Source organism: Nannospalax galili, unplaced genomic scaffold (genome assembly GCF_000622305.1).
Source record: "Nannospalax galili isolate Female #2095 unplaced genomic scaffold, S.galili_v1.0 scaffold612, whole genome shotgun sequence".
NCBI classification, from domain to species: Eukaryota; Metazoa; Chordata; class Mammalia; order Rodentia; family Spalacidae; genus Nannospalax; species Nannospalax galili.
Window position 1 is genome coordinate 2,836,545 of NW_008333388.1, and position 19,765 is coordinate 2,856,309.

General features: G+C 47.0%; 1 protein-coding gene across 1 annotated transcript in view; it reads left to right on the top strand.

Moving 5' to 3' along the window:
* Positions 1-19,522: 19,522 nt before the first annotated feature.
* Znf395 (zinc finger protein 395) overlaps positions 19,523-19,765 on the top strand; it is a 53,476-nt gene continuing 53,233 nt past the window's right edge. Inside the window, exon 1 of the mRNA XM_008828132.3 lies at positions 19,523-19,682. The gene's annotated coding sequence lies outside the window, so the exon portion shown is untranslated. The remainder of the gene's footprint in view (positions 19,683-19,765) is intronic.

Sequence of the window (19,765 nt, forward strand, 5' to 3'; positions counted from 1 at the left end):
CAATCTGGCGCTCAGTGCATCTTGGTGAACTTCTCTGCGGTCAGAAGGGCCATTCTGAAGCCAGGGAGCTTCGCTTGGGGTTTTACACTTTCACTATCAATTACGTTTTTATTCACTTATCTACCACAGAAATGAAAAAAGAAAAAAAAGTATGCCCTAGTGGAAACTAGAAAATAAAAAGACTTTATAGCCTCTTTCAGAACTTGTGTTCTTTTGTTCACAAGAGGACATTATCATTATTTTATTATTGGTGTTTTGAGACAGGGCCTCACTATCTTCCTGGCCCACTTAATATTTGCTATGCAGACCTGGGTGGCCTTGAACTCAGAGCTCCACCTGCCTCTGCCTCCCTGAGCCCTGGGATTAAAGGTGTGTGCTACCATATTCAGCTTATTATTTTTTAGGCAAGGTCTCATGTAGTCTAGGCTAGCCTCAGTTGATGTAGAACTTCTCATTCTGTCTCTACCTCTTGAGCATTAGGATTACATATGTGCACTACCACGCCTGGAGATATAGTTTTAAATATGAAGGGAAGCCCACTGATATCTGTAGCTTGAATTCCACATTAGCTTGAATTCAGTTCATTTTGATGATATTATGTCTTTACAAAGGTTTTGGTAGAGGCTATGTTCAAAACACAAGCACTATGTACAACCTGATGGGCAATAGGAAATCAAAGTGTTTATGTGCAGTCTGATTGTATGTGATTAGTATATAAGAAGTGAATTCTAACCCAGTCTTGTCTGACTCCAAAGACAAAGATGCATTTGCATTTCCTCTTCTCAAATAAGATTAGAAAATCAGGGATGCAAAACTACTCCTAGAAGTGTGAGCCTCGAGGGGTCACCCCTGGGGGAACCAGGGAGTTGGAGCTCTGTTCCTGTATCTTCTGATTAGAAGGTTGTGAGGAGTAACAGGAGTGGGCTTTGGTATCAAAGCTGAGTTTGAAGCCAGGCATGGCAGCACATGCCTGTAATCCTAGCACCAAGAGGCTGAGGCAGGAGCATCACTGTGAGTTTGAAACTAGCTTGGGGTACATAGCAAAATCCTGTCTCAAAGTTAAAAAAAACAAGGGCTGGGAATGTGACTCAGGTAGTAGAATGCTTGTCTGGTATATACAAATCCTGGGTTCCATCCCCAGCACCACATAAACCACGTGTTATGGTGCACATCTATAATCCGAGCACTCAGGATGCTGAGAGAAGAGGATCACTGTGACTTTGACTTGATACTAACCTGGGCTATACAAGAAGACTCTGTCTCAAAAAACAAAACAAGACCACGAATGGATGGATGGATAGATGGATGGATGGATGGATGGATGGGCAGATGGATGGACAGACAGACCACTGGGTCTGTATTCTGACTCCCGTTTTTCACTTCTGTGATTGTGAACGTTACTCACATTTCCATTGCACATTCTGCTGCTGGAGCTTAACTCATAAGACCACGTGTGGGAAGGTTTGAGGGACACTCTCCATGTGTACGGTTGTTGACATCTATCTCCTAGATGGAGAAACTCATGCAAGGAAAGTGTGACTGAAATAATAGCTTTCCCTTGAGCAACACTCAGACCCAGTACACTCGACCAACAAGGTACAGCTCCAACCCTTGATTTTTTTTTTTTTTTGAGTTTATGTAGCCCAAGCTGGCCTTGTACTTACAACTCTTCTGCTTCTCAAGTACTAGGATTAGAGGCATGCACCACCATGCCTAGGTCAAGCAATATTTTTTAACAACTCTACCCTGGGCAGCATGTCATAGGCCATTTTTAACCAGTAAAGACATCAAGTGAATTTGTGAGTTGAGTTTTCAACCTGCCCATTTGCTGGTTGCAAGAATAAAGATCATTACTGATAAAAATCAATAGGCTGACAGAAGGGGCCAGGCTTTGGGAGTTACTGAAGCAATAATACACCTCACTTGAGGGTTAGGTTAAATGAGACATCATAATGAAAGTTCCTAGTCTTCAGTAGGTATCACCCCCCCATGACTCTCTTTTCTCTGCTCCCACACAAATATCATGTTCATTTGGAGATGAAATAGATACAAGTCAATTGGTAGAGCTTTCCTTGAGTGGGGGGTAAATATATAGCAAGCAACTCTCTGCAAAAGATGCAAATCAGACCAAGCCAGCAGATTTTTGCCTGGTGTCTGGTCTTGATTCAGTACCCTGTTGACTATTTTCAGGGTCTGTGATATACAAAGAAGGATGTCTAAACTCATCCTGGCAATTGGCATTTCTCTGTATCTTGTCTTACTAAAGTCCAACACAAACTTCTAACCAAATTGGTTCCCTTCTTCCCTATAAACATTCGCCACCACCTTTGAAAAGCCACTTTCCCTCTTAGGATTTCTCTCTCTTTCCCTACACCCACATCTTACCTGCACATGAAGACCAGCCAAACCCTTCTTACCATGAGCATTTCTGATGTCTGAATGAGGTTCTTTCAGCTCTGTCAAGTCATATCCTGTGTGTGTGTGTGTGTGTGTGTGTGTGTACATGTGCACTCATGCATGAACATGGAAGCTAGAGGAAGACAGTGGGTGTCCTGCTCCCCAAACTCGTGATCTGGTCCCCACTCTCCAAAACACTGGGATTGCTGGCATTCACAGTCATGGGTGCTGGGGATTTGAACTCAGGTCTTGATGCTTGTGAAGTAAGTGTTCTTATCTACTGAGCCATCTCTGCAGCCCCAAATCCTACTTACCCTTTGTACTCTGCATTTAGGGCTGCCTGCCTTCATTCTGTAAGCTTGAGGGAATTTTCCCTCCAAACTCCTGTACAATGGCAGTAACATCCAGGTAGAAGAAGAAACACAGCTGTGTCTAACCGGCTATGTACCCTGACATGCCTTTCCTGGTTTCCTTTAATTCTGAAGTGAGACAGCTGAGAGGGCAAAATTCCTTTTGATAAGATGAGGGCTTTCTCCATTTGGGCCTGGGGGGGGGGGTGTATATAAAATTTCACTTAGCAAACTTTGGAGCGTTTATTGACCATTTATACCCAAAGGATGGATTTGTAACATTTAGCTGGAGCTAAATCAAGAAAGGCTGAATAAAGGACCAAATTTTCCCCTGTTCTAGCATCCTGCCACACACACCTCAGTACCCCACTTGATTCACACCACCAAGGACATTTCCTCAGTTTAGAAATTTGATGGAGTCTATCTGGTGGCCCACGTCTGTGACGAGGCAGGAGGATCCAAGGCCTGCCTGGGCTAGATAGTAGGTTCAAGGCCAGTTAAACTCTGGTATCATTTCAAGTCTGCTACACCGCTACTGCGGAGCTGAGCTGGCTCGGCCAATATGACCACCCTGTGCCTTCTTCCTCCAACACTCGGGACTGGTAGCCTGGCGGTCAGGCTCCTAAGGATTGGCCTAGCTGGCAGGCACCTGTAAGAGCAGTAAGAACACCAGTTCTGCGTAATTTCTTTGGCGTAAATGCCAAGCCCTCCTCCGAACACTTGACCTACTCGCATCCATTTAATCGGTGGGATATCTCAGGTTACAAGTTATCCCTGGAATCCAGCAGAGAGAAGTCAAATGACTCAAGGTAACAGGTGGGTGGAGGGGCAGCATGGAGTTCAGGCGGCACAGTCCTCCGGCTCCGTCCTCTGGCTCCTAACAGACCCTGCCTTGGCCAGTGTGACGCGCAGGACATTCTCCACCTTTGCCAGCTGCGTCCTGGAGCCACCTTAAGGTGATGGGCAGAGGTGCTGACTGGGTGCGGCTGCGGGTGTGGACCGGTCTGAACTGCAGTAAGGGGTCAGGCAGGGAAGCAACAGGAGGTTGGATGTTCGCCACCCGGTCGGCCCAGCGGGAGCCTGAGCGCGGACGGGGAGGAGGCGTGTGCCGGCAGCAGGACGTGTGTATCCAGGGCCGTGAAGTCCGGCTCTGCGGCACGGGCAGGAAATTTGCGAGGCGGAGGCTGTGCAGAGGAAGGAGCTGCAGAAACAGCCGCAGTAAACGCGCCCCCGGGAGGCCCAGCGAGACTCCCGGATGGCGCTGAGCCAGGCGCAGGGGCGAGGAGGGCGGGGCCTAGCGGCGCCTAACCACGCCCCACCCCTCCCCTCCCCTCGGCCCAGCCGCGGTGCGAGCCCCGCCCCCAGCACGAGTCACGTGGGCGCGGCGCGTGGGCGGGGCGGTCTCCCGGGACCAGGCTGGGGGCCTCCAGGCGGGGAGGGCGGGCGGGGCAGGGCCTGTCGTGAGGGGCGGGGCCTGTTGTTAGGGCTGGCGCAGGAAACTGGGCGAAGGGGCGGGCCGCGCTGGCTGCGGGCTCCGGCTGCTTGTTTACTCCTGGTGGGGGAGCTTTAACCTGGGGGGGCGGGAGGGCGAGCGCGAAAACGCGGGCCGGAGTGGCGAGCGCGGGAGCGGAGCGGGGCCGGGGGACCAGGCCACGGGGCAGTTTAGAGACCAGCTCCTGGCCCGTCCATTGCTGCAGCCTGTGCCTCCTCCCCTGCACGCACACACACAGGCACGCACGCACACACGGGAAGGGCTGCAGGAGCAAGCCTGACAGTTTAGAAACCAGCTCCAGGCCTGTCCATTGCGTCTGCCTTTGCCTCCTCCCTTGCACACAAACACAGACACACACGGAAACACACAGTCGCTGAAGGGTGCACCCACACCTTTGGGCCCTGAAATTCCTGCATCCTTAGTGCAGGGTTGTGGAGACGTGTTCCACGATCCCTGCCTTACGGGGTGGACGCCTGGCACGTGTTGTTCCTGAGCGGATCTGCCACTTTTCTTAATCCAGGAAATGATTCATTTGCTCGATCGTCATAGAGTTTGCAGGCCTGCATGTGGCTCAGTCACACAAATAAGTTTCTTTGGGGCTGTTCTAGGCTGTCCAGCCTCGTGCACTTGGTTTGAGCGAAAGAGCTTTCCACACAATTTAAAGTGTTCCACAAGTGTAGTCATGTAAATTAGGGAACACCCGGCGGTGGCTTCCTGACACTAACTGGCAGACTGTGTAGCACATTATTTGATACTGTATATTCATAACTACCATAATACCATTTTATACATGAGGAATTGACGTTCACAAAGATTGACAGGCACAAGAACACAAATTCTTTCTTCCAAAAGGTGTTCACCCCCTTGTATGTACACATAGGCGATTTTCTCTGTCAGGTGCCCCCTGCCTTTTTGATATCTCTCCTCTATTCTCTATGTTTTTTGAGGGTGATCTTTTTGAGACAGGGTCTCCCTGTAGCCCCAGCTGTCCTGGGGAACTCACTATGTAGATCAGTCTGGACTCGAACTCACGGAGATCCACCTGCCTCTGCCTCCCAAGTACTGGGATTAAAGGTATATGCCACCATGCCCAGCCTTACGGGTTTTAAAAAAAGATATTATTATTATTATTATTATTATTATTATTCTTACTATTTTGGTCTTTTTGAGACAGGGTCTCCCTGTAGCCCCAGCTGTCCTGGAACTCACTATGTAGACCAGGCTGGCCTTGAACTCACAGAGATCTGCCTGCCTCTGCCTCCTGGGTGTTGGGATTAAAGATGTGTGCCACCACACCCGCCAAGATTTATTTTTATTATTTTTAATCATGTGTCTGTGTGTGGGTATGCACATGTGAGTGCAGGTGCTTGTGGAAGCCAGAGATGGGAAATCTGTTGGAAGTAGAGTTACAGGCATTTGTGAGCTCCTGATGTGTGTGCTGGGAATGGAACTCCGGTCCCCTGCAAGAACAGCATGTGCTGAACCGCTGAACCATCTCTCTAGCCTCCCTTATTTCGTTTCTTGATCATAGTGTCCCATCCTTTCTGGGATCAAAGGGTGGGCATTTTATATCATCTGTCAATTACAGGCTTTCCCTGTGACCAACATGAGACTGTTGGAAGATAAAACATTTTCTGCTGGTGTTGCTAAATGGAGATATGCGAATTGGAAACTGCCAACCAACCAGCCATCTTCCCAGGTAGAGGAAGGAAGTCCTTTTGGGGAGTGGAAGCTCTTTGGAGGTGGGAAACAGAAATGGAACTACTAAGAAAGAGCGAACAGAAAGAAATTTAAGGACTAAATTATTACAACTTTGTTTAAACTTGGGGATCTTGGGGCTAGAGAGATGGCTCAGGCATTAAGAGCACTGGCTGCTCTTGTAGAGGACCTGGGTTCAATTCCCAGCACCCACATGGCAGCTGACAACCAACCATTTGTAACTCCAGTTCCAGGGGAATCCAACGGCCTCTTCTGACTTCTGATAGCATTGCATGGCTCAGGTGCACTTACATACATGCAGTCCATACACTCATATACATAAAATAAAAATGAACAGTTAGATACACTTGGGGGGTCTCAAGGGCAAGATGTCGCTCAGGGACAGAGCACTTGACTAGTATGCACAAGACCCCGGGTTCAATCCCAGTGTTCAAGCACTGTGGCCGGATGTACTGCTGGATTTCTAAGTTAAGCCAACAAATTTGTTCTTTTTGCTTAAGCTAGCATAAACTGAGTTCCTCTTACTTATCTCCAAAAAGAAGTCTGACTAATGAGTTTGGCATGGTGTTTATTTATCCCTGAGAGGATAATGGAAGTTGGGTGCTGGCCACAACTATCACTTGTTAAGTGTTCCACTTCCCATAGTGAGTCATGCCAAGTGTGTGTCCCATGGATGTGGGCTAGAAGGAAGCGAATCCACTTCTTCTTTGGTATTACTGCTGTTATAAACAGGACACAATTCAACAAACCTAAATTAAGGGCTAAATAGATGACACTTAACCTTGGTATACGGTGATGGTCTGAGTCATGAAACGAATATGAACTGAGGTTCTTGATTCAGGTTTTTTTTTTTTTTTTTTTTAAAGAAAGTATCTTACTATTTAGCCTAGGCTGACCTGGAGGCGGTGATCTCCTGCCTCAGCCTCCCCAGTGCTGGGATTAAGGGCATTTGTCACCACACCCTGCTAAGACTAGAGTTTATTTAATAATGTATCTTGTTTTATCAACATAGTGTCTCAAGTTGGTTGGTCATATCCCAGGTTGGTCTTGAACTCCTTATGTAGTGAGGGGTGACGACCTTGAAGTCCTGACACTCCTGTTTCCACCACTCCAGTGCTAGGATTACATGGATGCACTGTCATGGCTAGGGCTCAAACCCTGGGCAAGCACTTTACCAACTGAACTACATCTTTAGCCTATTACAGGCTTGTGAGATGAGATTACTAGTTTTTTAATGATGCGAGGAAAGAAAGGGAAAAAAATAAGGAAGGAAGGACAGAAAGAAGGAAGGAAGGAAGGAAGGAAGTCTAATAACAATTTTCAATTCATTCCAAACAAAGGAAGGGAACGAGAGTTGGTTGTGAAGAAGTGCATAGAAAGACAGGAACTGCAAGGAGCTGGGGCCAATAGCAACCACTGAATCTTAGAGACAGAGAGTCCCTGATGGGTAATTCCCCTTCCTGAACAGTTTTAGTGATGAACAGCTGTGTAGGTCACCAAGGAAAGTGTCTCCGTGGTCCATGAAGAGCATGAGTGGACAGTCTTTGTGCATTCTTCGTCAGCCATGACCATTCTGAGGGCCTGGGGGAAAGGAATAAAGGGTCTGTATATAATCCTTGGGAAACATCAAGCAATCAGGCTAGCCTAATGTTGGCATAAAAGTGAAAAAGAAAACAATTTTTACTCCCTGTCTACTCGACCTCTGGGGGAGATTTTTTTGACTGCTGCTAGATCCTTGAAAGAGCTTATCTCCAAAGTCAGGGGCAAACTATTTCCCTCCAGGAGAAGAGAGAGAAAGTAAGGAGAGGGGCGGGGGGAGGAGAGCAGTTGTGGGAGTAGAATTTTGAGGAGAGAGGAGAGGAGAGAGAGAGAGAGAGCAGATGTGGGCGTAGAAGAGTTTGGAAAGAGGAATTTTGGAAACTTTGTGTGTGTTGTGCAATGAAATTCTTCCTTGGCTTTTCCCCATAAGAGTGTCAATAGCAAGGCTGAGGATGGAGCTCAGAACCCAGCACTAAGCCCTGGGTTCTATCCCTCCATGGCCTAAGCTGGGTGTGGTGGTGCAAGCCTGTAGTCCCAGCAGGCTGGAAAGTGGAAGCAGAAGGATTAGACGTTCAAGGCTATCCTTGGTTACATAGCGAGTTCTGAGTTCTGGGAGAGCTTGGGATACAAGAGACCTTGTCAAAACAAACAAACAAACAAACAAAAAACGGGGGTGGTGAGGGGCCAGTGAGATGGCTCAGCAGATAAAAGCACTTGCCATTCAAGCCTGACAAACTGGGTTCAATTCCTGGATCCCAGGACAGAAGGGGAGAACTGGCTTGTGAAACCTATCCTCTGATCTGTACACTCATACAGAGACATAATGTGCATGTCTTCACACACACACACACACACGCACACACACACACACACACATCCTGCATACATGCATAATAAATAACTTTAAGAGAGCATGCAATAGACTAACATTGTAATTTTTATTAAATTTTTTTGATTCATTTTTATTTTATATGTATGAGTGTTTTGCTTCCATGTATGTAAGTTTACTATATGTTTGTAATGACTTTGGAGGCCAGAAGAGGGCTTGAATTCCCTAGAACTGAAGTTACTGACAGTTGTTAGCCCCTGTGTGGGGGCTGAAAACCCAAGTCCTCTGGAAGAGCAACCAGTGCTCCTAACTGCTGAGCTATCTCTCCAGTCCTATATTATAATTTTTAAAGGTCTCACAGAATTATTATTGAACCAACCCACTAGTGCAGATGAAAAAAAGATTCCCCAGTATGCCTAACTGTTAGGACAGTGGTGACATTTTGAGTGTGATGCAATATGATGGTCATTAATCGTGATAAAGTACAGTTATTTTTGCCAGCTCAGCTCATAGGGAAGACCTTGTAGACCCAGCTTGATTCTCCAATGTCTCCTTTTGGAGGTTTACCTGGTTTTATCACCAGTTTCATCTGAATCCATTGGGGAATGAGGCGATTTGTTTTTCTGTCTGGGCCTGAGCTCTTTGATTTGGAAAGTCTTATGAGACAAATTGGCAAGGAATGGAGTCAGATGGAGTCACACAGTCCATGATGTCTGGGGAAGGAGAGGCAAAGGCTTATATACTGTGTTCAAGACCTTCTTTAGTTGGATTTACATTTTTTAAAAAAGATTTGTCTTATAATTTATTTATTTACGTGTGTGTCTATGTGTGGGTATATTCACATGAGTACAGGTGCCCAAGGAGGCTAAAAACGTGTCAGATTTCCTGGAGCTGGAGATACAGGTGGTTGCAAGCCACCTGAGCGATGGGAACTGAGCTCTGGCCCTACCAAAGAGCAGCAAGTGCTCTCAATCGTTCAGCCATCTCTCTAGCCCCAGGATTTTTAGGAGTGAGAAGAAATGTTGGATCCCCTGGAGGTGTAGTTATAGGTGGTTGTGAACTGCCTGACATGGGTGCTGGGATCCAAACTTGGGGTTCTCTGGTAGAGCAGCAAGTACTCTTGATTGTTGAGCCACCTTGGAGCCCTGGATTTAAAAAAAAATCACTTGTGTGTGTGTGTGTGTGTGTGTGTGTGTGTGTGTGTGTGTGTGTTGTACAGGCCACAGCACCTGTGTGGAAGGCTGAGGACAACTTGCGGGAGTCTGTTCTCTCCTTTAACTATGCGGATCATGGGAACTAAGGTTGGCAGTCCTGGGAGTGCCTTTACACCCTGAGCCATCTGGCCACCCTGGATTTGTTTTTCTCCTGGCTGTGTCACCCAGATGTCTCCAATCAACATTTCCCAGCTCACCTGTGTAACTGAAGGTACTACAGTATCTCGCCTGTGGTACCCTTTCCCAGTTGTTGTGTGAACTCTTTCCCTGAGGAGATATAAACAAATTCCTGCTTGCCTCTAAAGTGGGGTACCAAAGACAAACCAAAGTATGATTCCACCAAAGTCCAGCTTGGAGAAGCAGTAAGTTTATTTGACTTACAGAACATAGGTGAGATGTTATTTATAGGAGTGTGAATGACCACTGGAGACCATGAGACTACATGCAATTAGGGCAGAATCATGTACAGCTGGTGGGGATGTAGAGGAGGGAATGGTTGGACTCTCAGGTGAGGGTCCAATGCCCTCCTATGAAGGAACATCAGCAATCTTGAAGGTCTCTTGCAAGTAGTTACAACTACTTTGATGAAGGTGATGGCTGTCTGCTCAGAGAACAGTGCTCTACAACACCAACACACAGAGGAAGACAGTAATAACTTGGGCTTACCAACTGGTGGGTTTGCTTGTTGGAAATGGGGCTAACAGATGCTAACGTACATAATAGTTGTCTCCTAACTCCTGATATTTGTTGCAGTGATTGGCTAGTGAATTTCAGAAACTGCCTTTGGGTGACTAGTTTTAATCATGAAGTAAGCCATACGAGCTAGGATGGAAAATAAAGTAGGATTAACAACCTAGAACTACCTGGGAGTGGATTGAGGTGTTTACTCCCCACCCTTGAGTGCCAACGAAGAGAATACTTTATTAGTAGCCATTTCTCTTGCTTGCCAAGAGCCAAGGAGGGCTGTGGATTACACTATGAGAGAGAAGGTTGGGCTTTGGTGAACCAACAGTTTATAAGTGAGAATTTTGTGAGATTGGCCTGGTCTGAGCCAAGTGTTGGAAAAATCAAAGTGCTCCCAGGTGCATAATCCAAATGGGCAATTGAATAGGACTTTAATAATTCATAGGGCTTCCAGTCCAGTGTCTCAGAAGGATTAAGCAGGATGTGGCCTAATGCCTGATGAACTGCAGGTTAAGAGAATCGGTGATACCAATGGTGATAACTATCTTATGAAACCAAGACTCAGCTTTCTGGGCAAGTGTTTGATGGACTCTTAAAAGCAAACAAACAGGGGCTGAAGGGATGGCTCAGTGGTTAAGAGCACTTGCTCTTTCAGAGGACCCAGGTTCAGTTCCCAACACCCACATGGCAGCTCACCACCCTCTGCAACTCCCATTCCAAGGGATCTGATGCCCTCTTCTGGCCTTCATGGGCCCTTCACACAGGTGGTCTACATGCACACAGGCAGGCAAAACACTCATACAGATAAAATAAAAATAAATCTTTAAAACAACAACTTTAAAGGTAAGGCAGTTTTCCTCAAACTTTGAGTTTCAGTATAGACAGCAAAGTCTAAAACTTACCTTCTCCTTCAAACGTAATTTTTCTAAGATTAAATAATGTACTAGCAAAAATTTCATCCATTTTTGTATACCTGGCTAAATTTATTTGGGAGAGGCTCTACCCCTTAAGAGTTCTTCCACATCCACTGGGGACTCAGTCTCCAGTGTGTGAGGTCTGGGGGACAAACCACTTCCAAACCAATATAGCCACCCTGATTTTTTAAAAATTAATAATTTTTCTGTGTATGTGTGGGCACACTCCTGCCATGGCAGGCATGAGGAGGTCAGAGGACAACTTGCCAGAGTCAGTCAGTTATCGCTCTCCTTTTACTACACATATGAATTCCAGGGATCAAACTCAGGTAGTCAGGCTTGGCAGCAAGTGCCTTAACTGCTGAGCCATCTTGCCAGCCCAGCTACCTTATTTTATATTGTGATGTCTTTCAGAGCTCTGAATTATTTCCCTGTAGATGGGAAAAGCTGCCCCAGCCCTTGATAAGGACTTGTATGAGAAGACTCTTCCTTCAGGGGTTATGATGGAGTCAGGCCCCGGGGTGACATTGCGAGTACACAAACAGCATTAAGTTGAACTGAATTAGTGTTCTCACCATGTGTAATTTCCCTGTATCTTTGAGGCTCCAGAGTAACAGCTACATCCAGATAGTTGGAAGGCAGTGTAGAAACCTTTCTGTTGGCCTTCCATCTGCTGGGTGCAGTTTACCAAACCTCCCCAGGGGCTCAATATCCCCGGAAGCTACAGCTGATCCACCTTCAAAATGGTCCTGTTCTGGATTTCATCATCCTGCTTTGAGCACCGAGATAAACATGCTTTCCATCTCTCTGTTCTCTCCCTCACTAGAAAGCAGGCAGGGTTGTCCAGAATGGATTTCCTGTGTCATAGAAACCACAGAGGCATAAAAGGGAAAAACCAGATGTGCACAGAGCGCCTGCCTGGGCTTCCACATCCCCACATCCCCAGTCATTAGGCCTTGTGCTTATTTTTCTCTTTACTGAGTACAGATTCTTGCTCAGATCCAGTTGTGGAAAAGGAGGAAGGAGGCACAGAGCTGGGGGTTTGTGCACTGGGGCATCTTTGGCTGACTACCCCAGTGGGAGCTTATCTGAGTGCAAGTGTCACTGTGCAGATTTAGCAGTTACTTCAGGGATAACCTTAAGCTTTGAATAGCCTCCCTGCAACCTCTCCCTCCGCCTCCCTCAGGGGAATGCAGAGTGCAGAACCCACCTCCTCCAGAGAAGCCTTACCAAGTAGGTGAGAGAGAAGATGCCACTGGTCCCAGGCACATCCGCAAAGTACTTTCTCTTTAGGATTCCTGTCTCTTGTGCTTTTTAGAGTGAAAAATGCTTCTAATAGGTCCTGGGTTCCTTTTTTATCTGCTAAGATACATCGTGAATTTTTTTTCCTCAACTAGAAGAGGAGGACAGAACAGGCTGTGAATGCAAAATTAGCAGCAACGTTCTTTCCACCTGAAACTCGCAGTCCGGATCGAGAGAGCACCACAAGAAAGCTGTGTTTCTCGAAGTGTGAATCCCAGAGGCAGTCAAGGTCTCTAGTCTGAGTGAAAGAGAAACTAGGCCCCAAACAATTAAGAGCTGATAACTTGATGCCCTGTTTCCTGATGCCTTGCTCTAGGGGAGCTAAGTTCTATAGGGTTTGAGGGGCTAAAGTTGTAGATAGGGACCTGATCTGCGAGAACCTTTCTCCCCCTCCTTTTTCGTTGTGTGTGTGTGTGTGTGTGTGTGTGTGTGTGTATGTGTGTGTGTGTGTGTGTGCGCGTGAGCGTGCATGCATTTGGAGGCCCAAGATTGATGTTGGGACAACCAGAAATTATCCTGATTGCTTGTCTACCTTGTTCATTGAGGCAGGGTCTCTCAATCAAACCCAGAGCTCAGCACTACACCAATATGGCTAATCTTGCTACCCAGCTTGCTCTGATTATCCCTTCTCCATCTTGGTGGACTGAAATTACAGGCAGGCTGCCACACCCACCCAGCATTTCCATGGGTTCTAGGGATCAGAACTCCAGTCCTTACACATGTATGACACGGACTTTAACCACTGACCCATCTCACCAGCCCTTGAGTCACTTTCTGATTGTTTAGTCAGCCCCTTCATTCCTGATTATTTATTGAGTATCTACTATATGCTAAACATTGTATTGTTCTAGAAACTGAGGCTACGACACCAGTCAAATCCCTGTTCTCATTAAACTTGTAGCTAAGCAGATGGAGACAGATCGTCAGGTGGTGATGAAAGCAAAGTACAGAGACTAGAGTAGGGTAAAGGGATGGCTGGGTGGTGCCACGTTGGAAAGAGAATGTCTCTCACAGGGAGCAGAGACTTTAGTTAAACCCTAGATGTGTGGAGGAAGATCATTCTAGCCTCAATGAAGAGTCTTGGAGACACCAAGGTGGGGGCCAGTGTTCCTGGAGAGGCCAGAACTGCTTGCAGCCAAGATCACACCAGGCCTTGTGAGTGGATGGGAAGCCCTCAGAGATTTCCGGCAGAAGAGTGATATGATCTGACTTAGGATTTCGTTTTTTGAGTATTTAAATATTTATTTTCATTTTATGTATATGAGTGTATTGCCTGCATATATGTAAGTGCACCTGTGTTGTGCAATGTCTGAGGAGGTCAGAAGAGACTGTCCTATTCCTCTGGAACTGGAGTTACAGACGATCGTTAGCCACCATGTGGATGCTAGGAATCCAACCTGGGTCCTCTGCAAGAGCAGTCAGTGCTCTTAACCCTTGAGCCATCTCTCTAGCACCGCCCCCCCCCCCACTTCCTCTGGCTGCTGAGTTGCTGTGTAGACTGCAGGGAGGCAGGAGCCTACTGCAGAGGTTCAGGTAGGAGAGATGATGGCTGGATCAGGGAAATTGTGTTGGAAATAGGACATTAGTCAAATGGAGCCAACATAATTTTTTGATGGATTGCAGAGTATTAGGAGGGAAGGAAGGGAGGGAGGGAGAGAAGGGAAGGAGGGGAAGAAGGAAGGAAGGGAGGGAAGAAAGGTAGGGAGGGAGGGACAGAGGGAGGAAATGAGTTAAGGATGTTTCCAAGTTTTGTGTGTTTGTTTCTTAAGAACTGGAAGAATGGAATTGCTATTCACTGAAGTAAGAAGGAGCAGACTTTTTAAAAAGACTTTATTTTTAATTATATATATTTGTGTGTGGGTAAGTGCATTTGAGTACAGGTGCCTGAGGAGGCCAGAGGTGTCAGATCCCCCTGGAGCTAGAGTTACAGGTGGTTATGAGCCACCTTATGTGGGTGTTGGGAATCAAACTCTGGTCCTCTACAAGAGCCACTGAGCCATGTCTCCAGCCCGAGGGAAGTGACATTTGAAGGACATCAGAAGTCTGTTTCTGGACATGATACCCTTGAGGTCTAATAGGCATCCAAGTTGGGTGCCAGACAGATAATTGGTGATAAGTGTTTGGAGTTTAGAAACCAGGTGATATATATGAACGATTCCCCGGTGGTAGAGTCCAAAGACCCAGTTTATACTGTAGGCTTCACTCTGCTCCCAAGAAATGGCTGGGGGCTCTCCAAGAGCCCTGGAACCCAATGGAGCATCCAAAGCTTTGAACTGAGAATTGCCTGGACCATAGAATGCATCTACTGTGTCCCCAAATCCAATTAGCAATTCATGTGCCTTTGTTTAAGGCACTGTGCCAGGCATTGGATATATCATGGAGAACAAGACTATCCTCCAAAATGCTTAGGAGATTGAGATGAGAGGAAATTTCAACATAGTGAGTAGGGGTAAGCCATAGGTGCTGATGTCACAGGAGATCTTCATCCTATCTCAGAGACCAGAGAAAGCGCCTGGAGAACGTGCCTGCCAAGCTTCCACCTGGGGGATGATAAGGGAGCACCAGGTAAAGAAGGGAATGTGGACAAAGTGTTATAAGCAGAGAAAACAGCGTGGGACAAGGGGAGAGGGTGTCTGGGGGCGCAATTGAGCATGTCTGAGGTGTAGAATGAACGGGGTAGACAGGAGAGGAAAATGGAGTTTGGAGGCGCACCAGGAGGGTGACAGGCAGCACTGGGACTTTATTATAAAAACTACAGGAAACCTTCAGGGAGCTTGAGGCAGAGAAGAGAGGATAGGGTAGGGTGGCTTGGAAGAAGGCAAGCCTGGAATTACTAGCATTGGCAGTTGGGGAGAGTGGCCATCTTAGACTCACAGTTATGACTGATACATGCGTCCATACAACATGAGGCAGGGAGTGGCAAAGGCCTGGGTCAGTCAGTGGAAGGTGTTCTTCAAAGAGTTGTTTATTTTAATGGAGATGAGTCACAAGGTGCTAGCATCTTTTGAGAAAATATTAATTTTTATTGTATGTGTGAGTGTTTTGCATGCGTGGATGTTGTGACCATATGTGTGCAATGTCTGTGGAGACCAGAAGAGGGCGCCAGATCCCCCTGGAACTGGAGTTAGGGATGGTTGTTAACCACCATGTGGATGCTGGGAACTGAATCTGGGTCCTCTGCAAGAGTAGCCAGTACTCTTGACTGTTAAGTCATCTTTCCAGCTCCAATGTGCCAGAATTTTAACAGGGGGGCCAGAGTGTGGGGGAAAGGAAAGAGATGGGAAGTTCTAAGATGAGACAGTCCCCAGGAAGGGCAAACGCCTCCACATGTGGGAGGTGGAGGCACTGCAGGAGAGCAAGACTGCAAACCAAAAAGGGATCATCTTTCTAAAATGTCCTGCAGAATGTATGTGTGTGTGTGCGCGTGTGCCAGGAGCTGTGTGCATTCATCACAGGGGAGGGGGTTTCCTCATGGGGAGGGGGTGGGGCTGGCTTTTGAGGGAAGGTGTTCTGTGCCGTGTATTTAGACTGAATGCTTATGATGAGACACTCTGAGTCGGGATTGATGTACAGATCTCTGGAATGTATACTGTAGGAGAATCTGCTTGCAAGAAAAAGGGATTCGCATCTAACATATCCTAGAGGGGACATCCAGGCCTCTGGACAGCATGTGTTCACAAGACAAGATCTCAGGCAGATCAGGCTATGAGCTCTGTGCACATCTACAGAGTATTTGTGCTCACTTTGTGTACAGCAGGGATGTGTATGTTTTTGTCAAATGAGAGAGCATTTCAGTTTTATTAAAATCATTTTAGGAAGTATATATTTGGAAAAGTTTAAATGAGATATTTTAAGAGAAATAAGTATAGGATGGACATTGGCTACTGAGTTAATATAATATGTAATATATTATATATAATATAAAATAGATATTTGCCTAGGATGCACAAAGCCCTGGGTTCAATCTCTGGTACTACAAAATAAATTAAGTAATAGCCGGGCGTGGTGGCTCATGCCTTTAATCCCAGCACTTGGGAGGCAGAGGCAGGCAAATCTCTGTGAGTTCAAGGCCAGTCTGGTCTATCTAGTGAATTCCAGGTCAGCTGGGGCTCCTCCTGCCTCAAAAAGACTGAAAAAAAAAAGGGGGGGGGGCTGGAGAGTCACTCAGTTGGTAAAGCGATTGCCTAGTACATGAAGCCCTGGGCTTGATCCCCTACACAACACAGATGGGACATGTTGGTATAGCCTGTGATCTTAGCCCTTGGGAAGCAGAAGGAGGAGGATCAGAAGTTCAAGTCATCCACAAAACTACAAATAGGAAAATTCAAAGGCAGACACTAACATCCCTTTATAAAAACCTAGCAGTTCAAATCCTGAATGCAGCTTATAGTTTAGCTGGAGTCCCATTACATGTATGAGACTTTCATTTAGCTCAACAAACATTTCTGGAGCCCTGGGCTTTCCTATGAAGACTCATTTCCCTTTTCTCTGAGACACCTTAGTCTCTGGCCTGCAATTAACACAATTATATGTTGCATTGTTCTTTAATTGGTGCATGTGCAGCAATTACTAACTCCGGAGGAAGCAGTGTGTTAGGTATGTTTGGTGTGTTCCTTGGAGCAGGTACTATATTACAAACTTCAGGGTAAGTGATAAAGGTACCAGAGGGGTAACTATACAGAAGCACTTGGGACAAATGAAAGAACACAAAACTATGTATGGACTATATTTGTTTCTTTAATAATAGAATATAGAATTCCAGTCTACATTTTCATGTTATGGGAAGGCTTTGTGTATCAAAGTCATTGTTGTGATTTCCCAGAACGCTTTGTTCTTAATTTGAAACAGAACTCTTCCCTGAAGATGAGAGTTAAAAGGGAGAGTCAGTCTTGGGCGAATTACACCCTAGCAGGATTGTGCTGTGCCAGGATTCTGCAGTAGTGGGCACCACTGGTATTTTGGACTAGGTAATTTATTACTAGGAGCTGTCTTGTATACTGCAGGATGCTGGTAATATCTTTGGCTTTCACCTGCTTATATGCCAATAGGCAACAGGTCCTTCCTTCCCCTACCCAGACATTAAAAAATGTCTCCAGACATTACTAAGTATCCTCTGGGGGCAAAATCACCCCAATTGAGAATCTTCCTCCTATAGAAATTTTGATTCTAATTAGGTAACTTTAAAAAAATATTTTATTTTTATTTTATGTGCATGTGTGTATTGCCTGCATGTATGTAAGTGCACCCATGTGTGGATGCCTGTGGATGTCAGAAGAGGGCATGGGATCCCCGGAACTGGAGTTACTGGCAGTTGTTAGTTGATACGTGGGTGCTGGGATTTGAGCCTGGGTCCTCTGGAAGAGCAGCCAGTGTTCTTAACCACTGAGCCATCTCTCCAGCCTGCTTTCTTTTTTTAAAAAAAACTTTTTTGTTTTATGTGCATGAGTGTTTTGCCTGCATGTATGTAAGTGCATCCATGGGTGCAATGCTTGTAGAGGCCAGAAGAGGGTGTTGGACCCCCTGGAACTGTAGTTACAGACAGTTGTTAGCTACCATGTAGGTTCTGGGAACTGAACTCAGGTCCTCTGCAAGAGCAGCTAATCTTAACTAGTGAGGCATCTCTCCAGCTATTTCTTTTTTTAAAATATTAAGTTAATTCAGGCTGTGTGTGGTGGCAAATGCCTTTAATCCTAACAGAGGCAGGCAGGTCTGTGAGTTCAAGGCCAGCCTAGTGTACATAGTGAGTCCTAGGCCAACTGGGGCTATACGGAGACCCTGTCTCAAAAAGACCAAAAAAAAAAAAAAAAAGTTAACGTGTGTGTGTGTGTGTGTGTGTGTGTGTGTGTGTGTGTAATCTATGGCATGGCACAAATATGGGGTAGAGTACAACTTGCTGGAGTTGATTCTCTCCTTTCACCATATGGATCCTGGGGATCAAACTCAGCTTGCCAGGCTTGGTGGCAAGCGCTTCACCCGCTGAGCCATCTTACCATCCCGAGGACATAGTATTTCTTATCTGCTGTGAGCTAGGCACTGTATTTTACCTTCCTTCCTCTTAAAGATCGAGAAGCTCATGTTCAGAGTTGAACCTGCTAAAGATGCCAAAGCTAGCTCTGCAGTTAAAACAGGATTGTGTGTAGGGCTCCTCAGTCTCCAAAGACTGGGCTGAGGCCTGCCCACTGCCTCTGCCAGACAGCTGCAGGGCTCAGATTGGAGGTAAACTGCAAATACAAAAAAATTTCCCGGGAAATACTTTTTAAAAAAAACCATTTTCCGAGGGTGAAAAGAGGGTATGACTCTTCGACTCATTAAATCTGCTAGACTCTAAGCGTATATGCACATACACAGACCCGGGGCCCTCGCCACCGACGTGCCTCTGGCCTTATCTAGGAAAAACACTGAGCTACACAATGGGAACAGCTTCGATTCTCGATTCTCGCAGTTACAAATTATCCAAAAGGCAGAGCCTAACGGTGCCAAAAGCAACCGGTATTGTTTATATAAGGGTTGAAGGCTAATAGTTAACTTTCTCCCATTTAATTCCAGAAACAGTAAACAACGCCTCCCGTTACAACTACTAACGAGTAAAATGTCATAAAACAGGGGGAAGAAAACACTCCTTGAACAGAAAATGCAAAGACTGCTTTTGCAAGCGCTTCCGCCTCCTCGCGCTGCAGAACTGGGTGCTGGGCCTCGGGTCCCCATCGCCCCCGCCAAGCTGTGTTCCCTGGTGCCCAGAGCTTTCTGGCTTCCTTTCCCGCCCTGGGGCGGAGAGCACGGCCTCTGAGCCAGGACTGCAAAAACAACAAGAAACTTTGGCTGGGTTTGCAGTTCAGTTTAAAAAAAAAAAAAAAAAAGCACACACTCAAGTTAGGTTAGGGGCTGCAGCAACTGCGGTTCGGATTTGGGGGTGGGGGGGATGGATGGGGGGCGGTCACAACTTGTTCAGGTTCACTGCGCATGTGCATGAGGAGTCCACCGGGCACTTACAGAGCGCCGACTGTGTGCAGGCCGCCGGGGGTGTGCTCGGGGGTGTGTGCGGGGCGCGCGCGTGTCCGGGCTGGGGCGCGCAGGCCGTGCGCGCGCGTGTCCGGGCCGGGGGTGTGTCTCCTCGCTCGCTGGCTGGCGGGCTGCGCCGCGCCTGTGTTTGCTCCCTTCCCGGGCGGGGGAATCCGGGCCGGGTTGTGTCCGCGGCCGCGTACGTGAGCGCAGTGTCCCGGAGAGGGAGGGCCGGCCGGCCAGGTGGGCGCGCGGCGCCGGCGGGAGGGAGCGAGGGCGCGCGGGGGAGGGAGGGCGCGCTGGGCCGCTGCAGCCGGAGCCGAGCC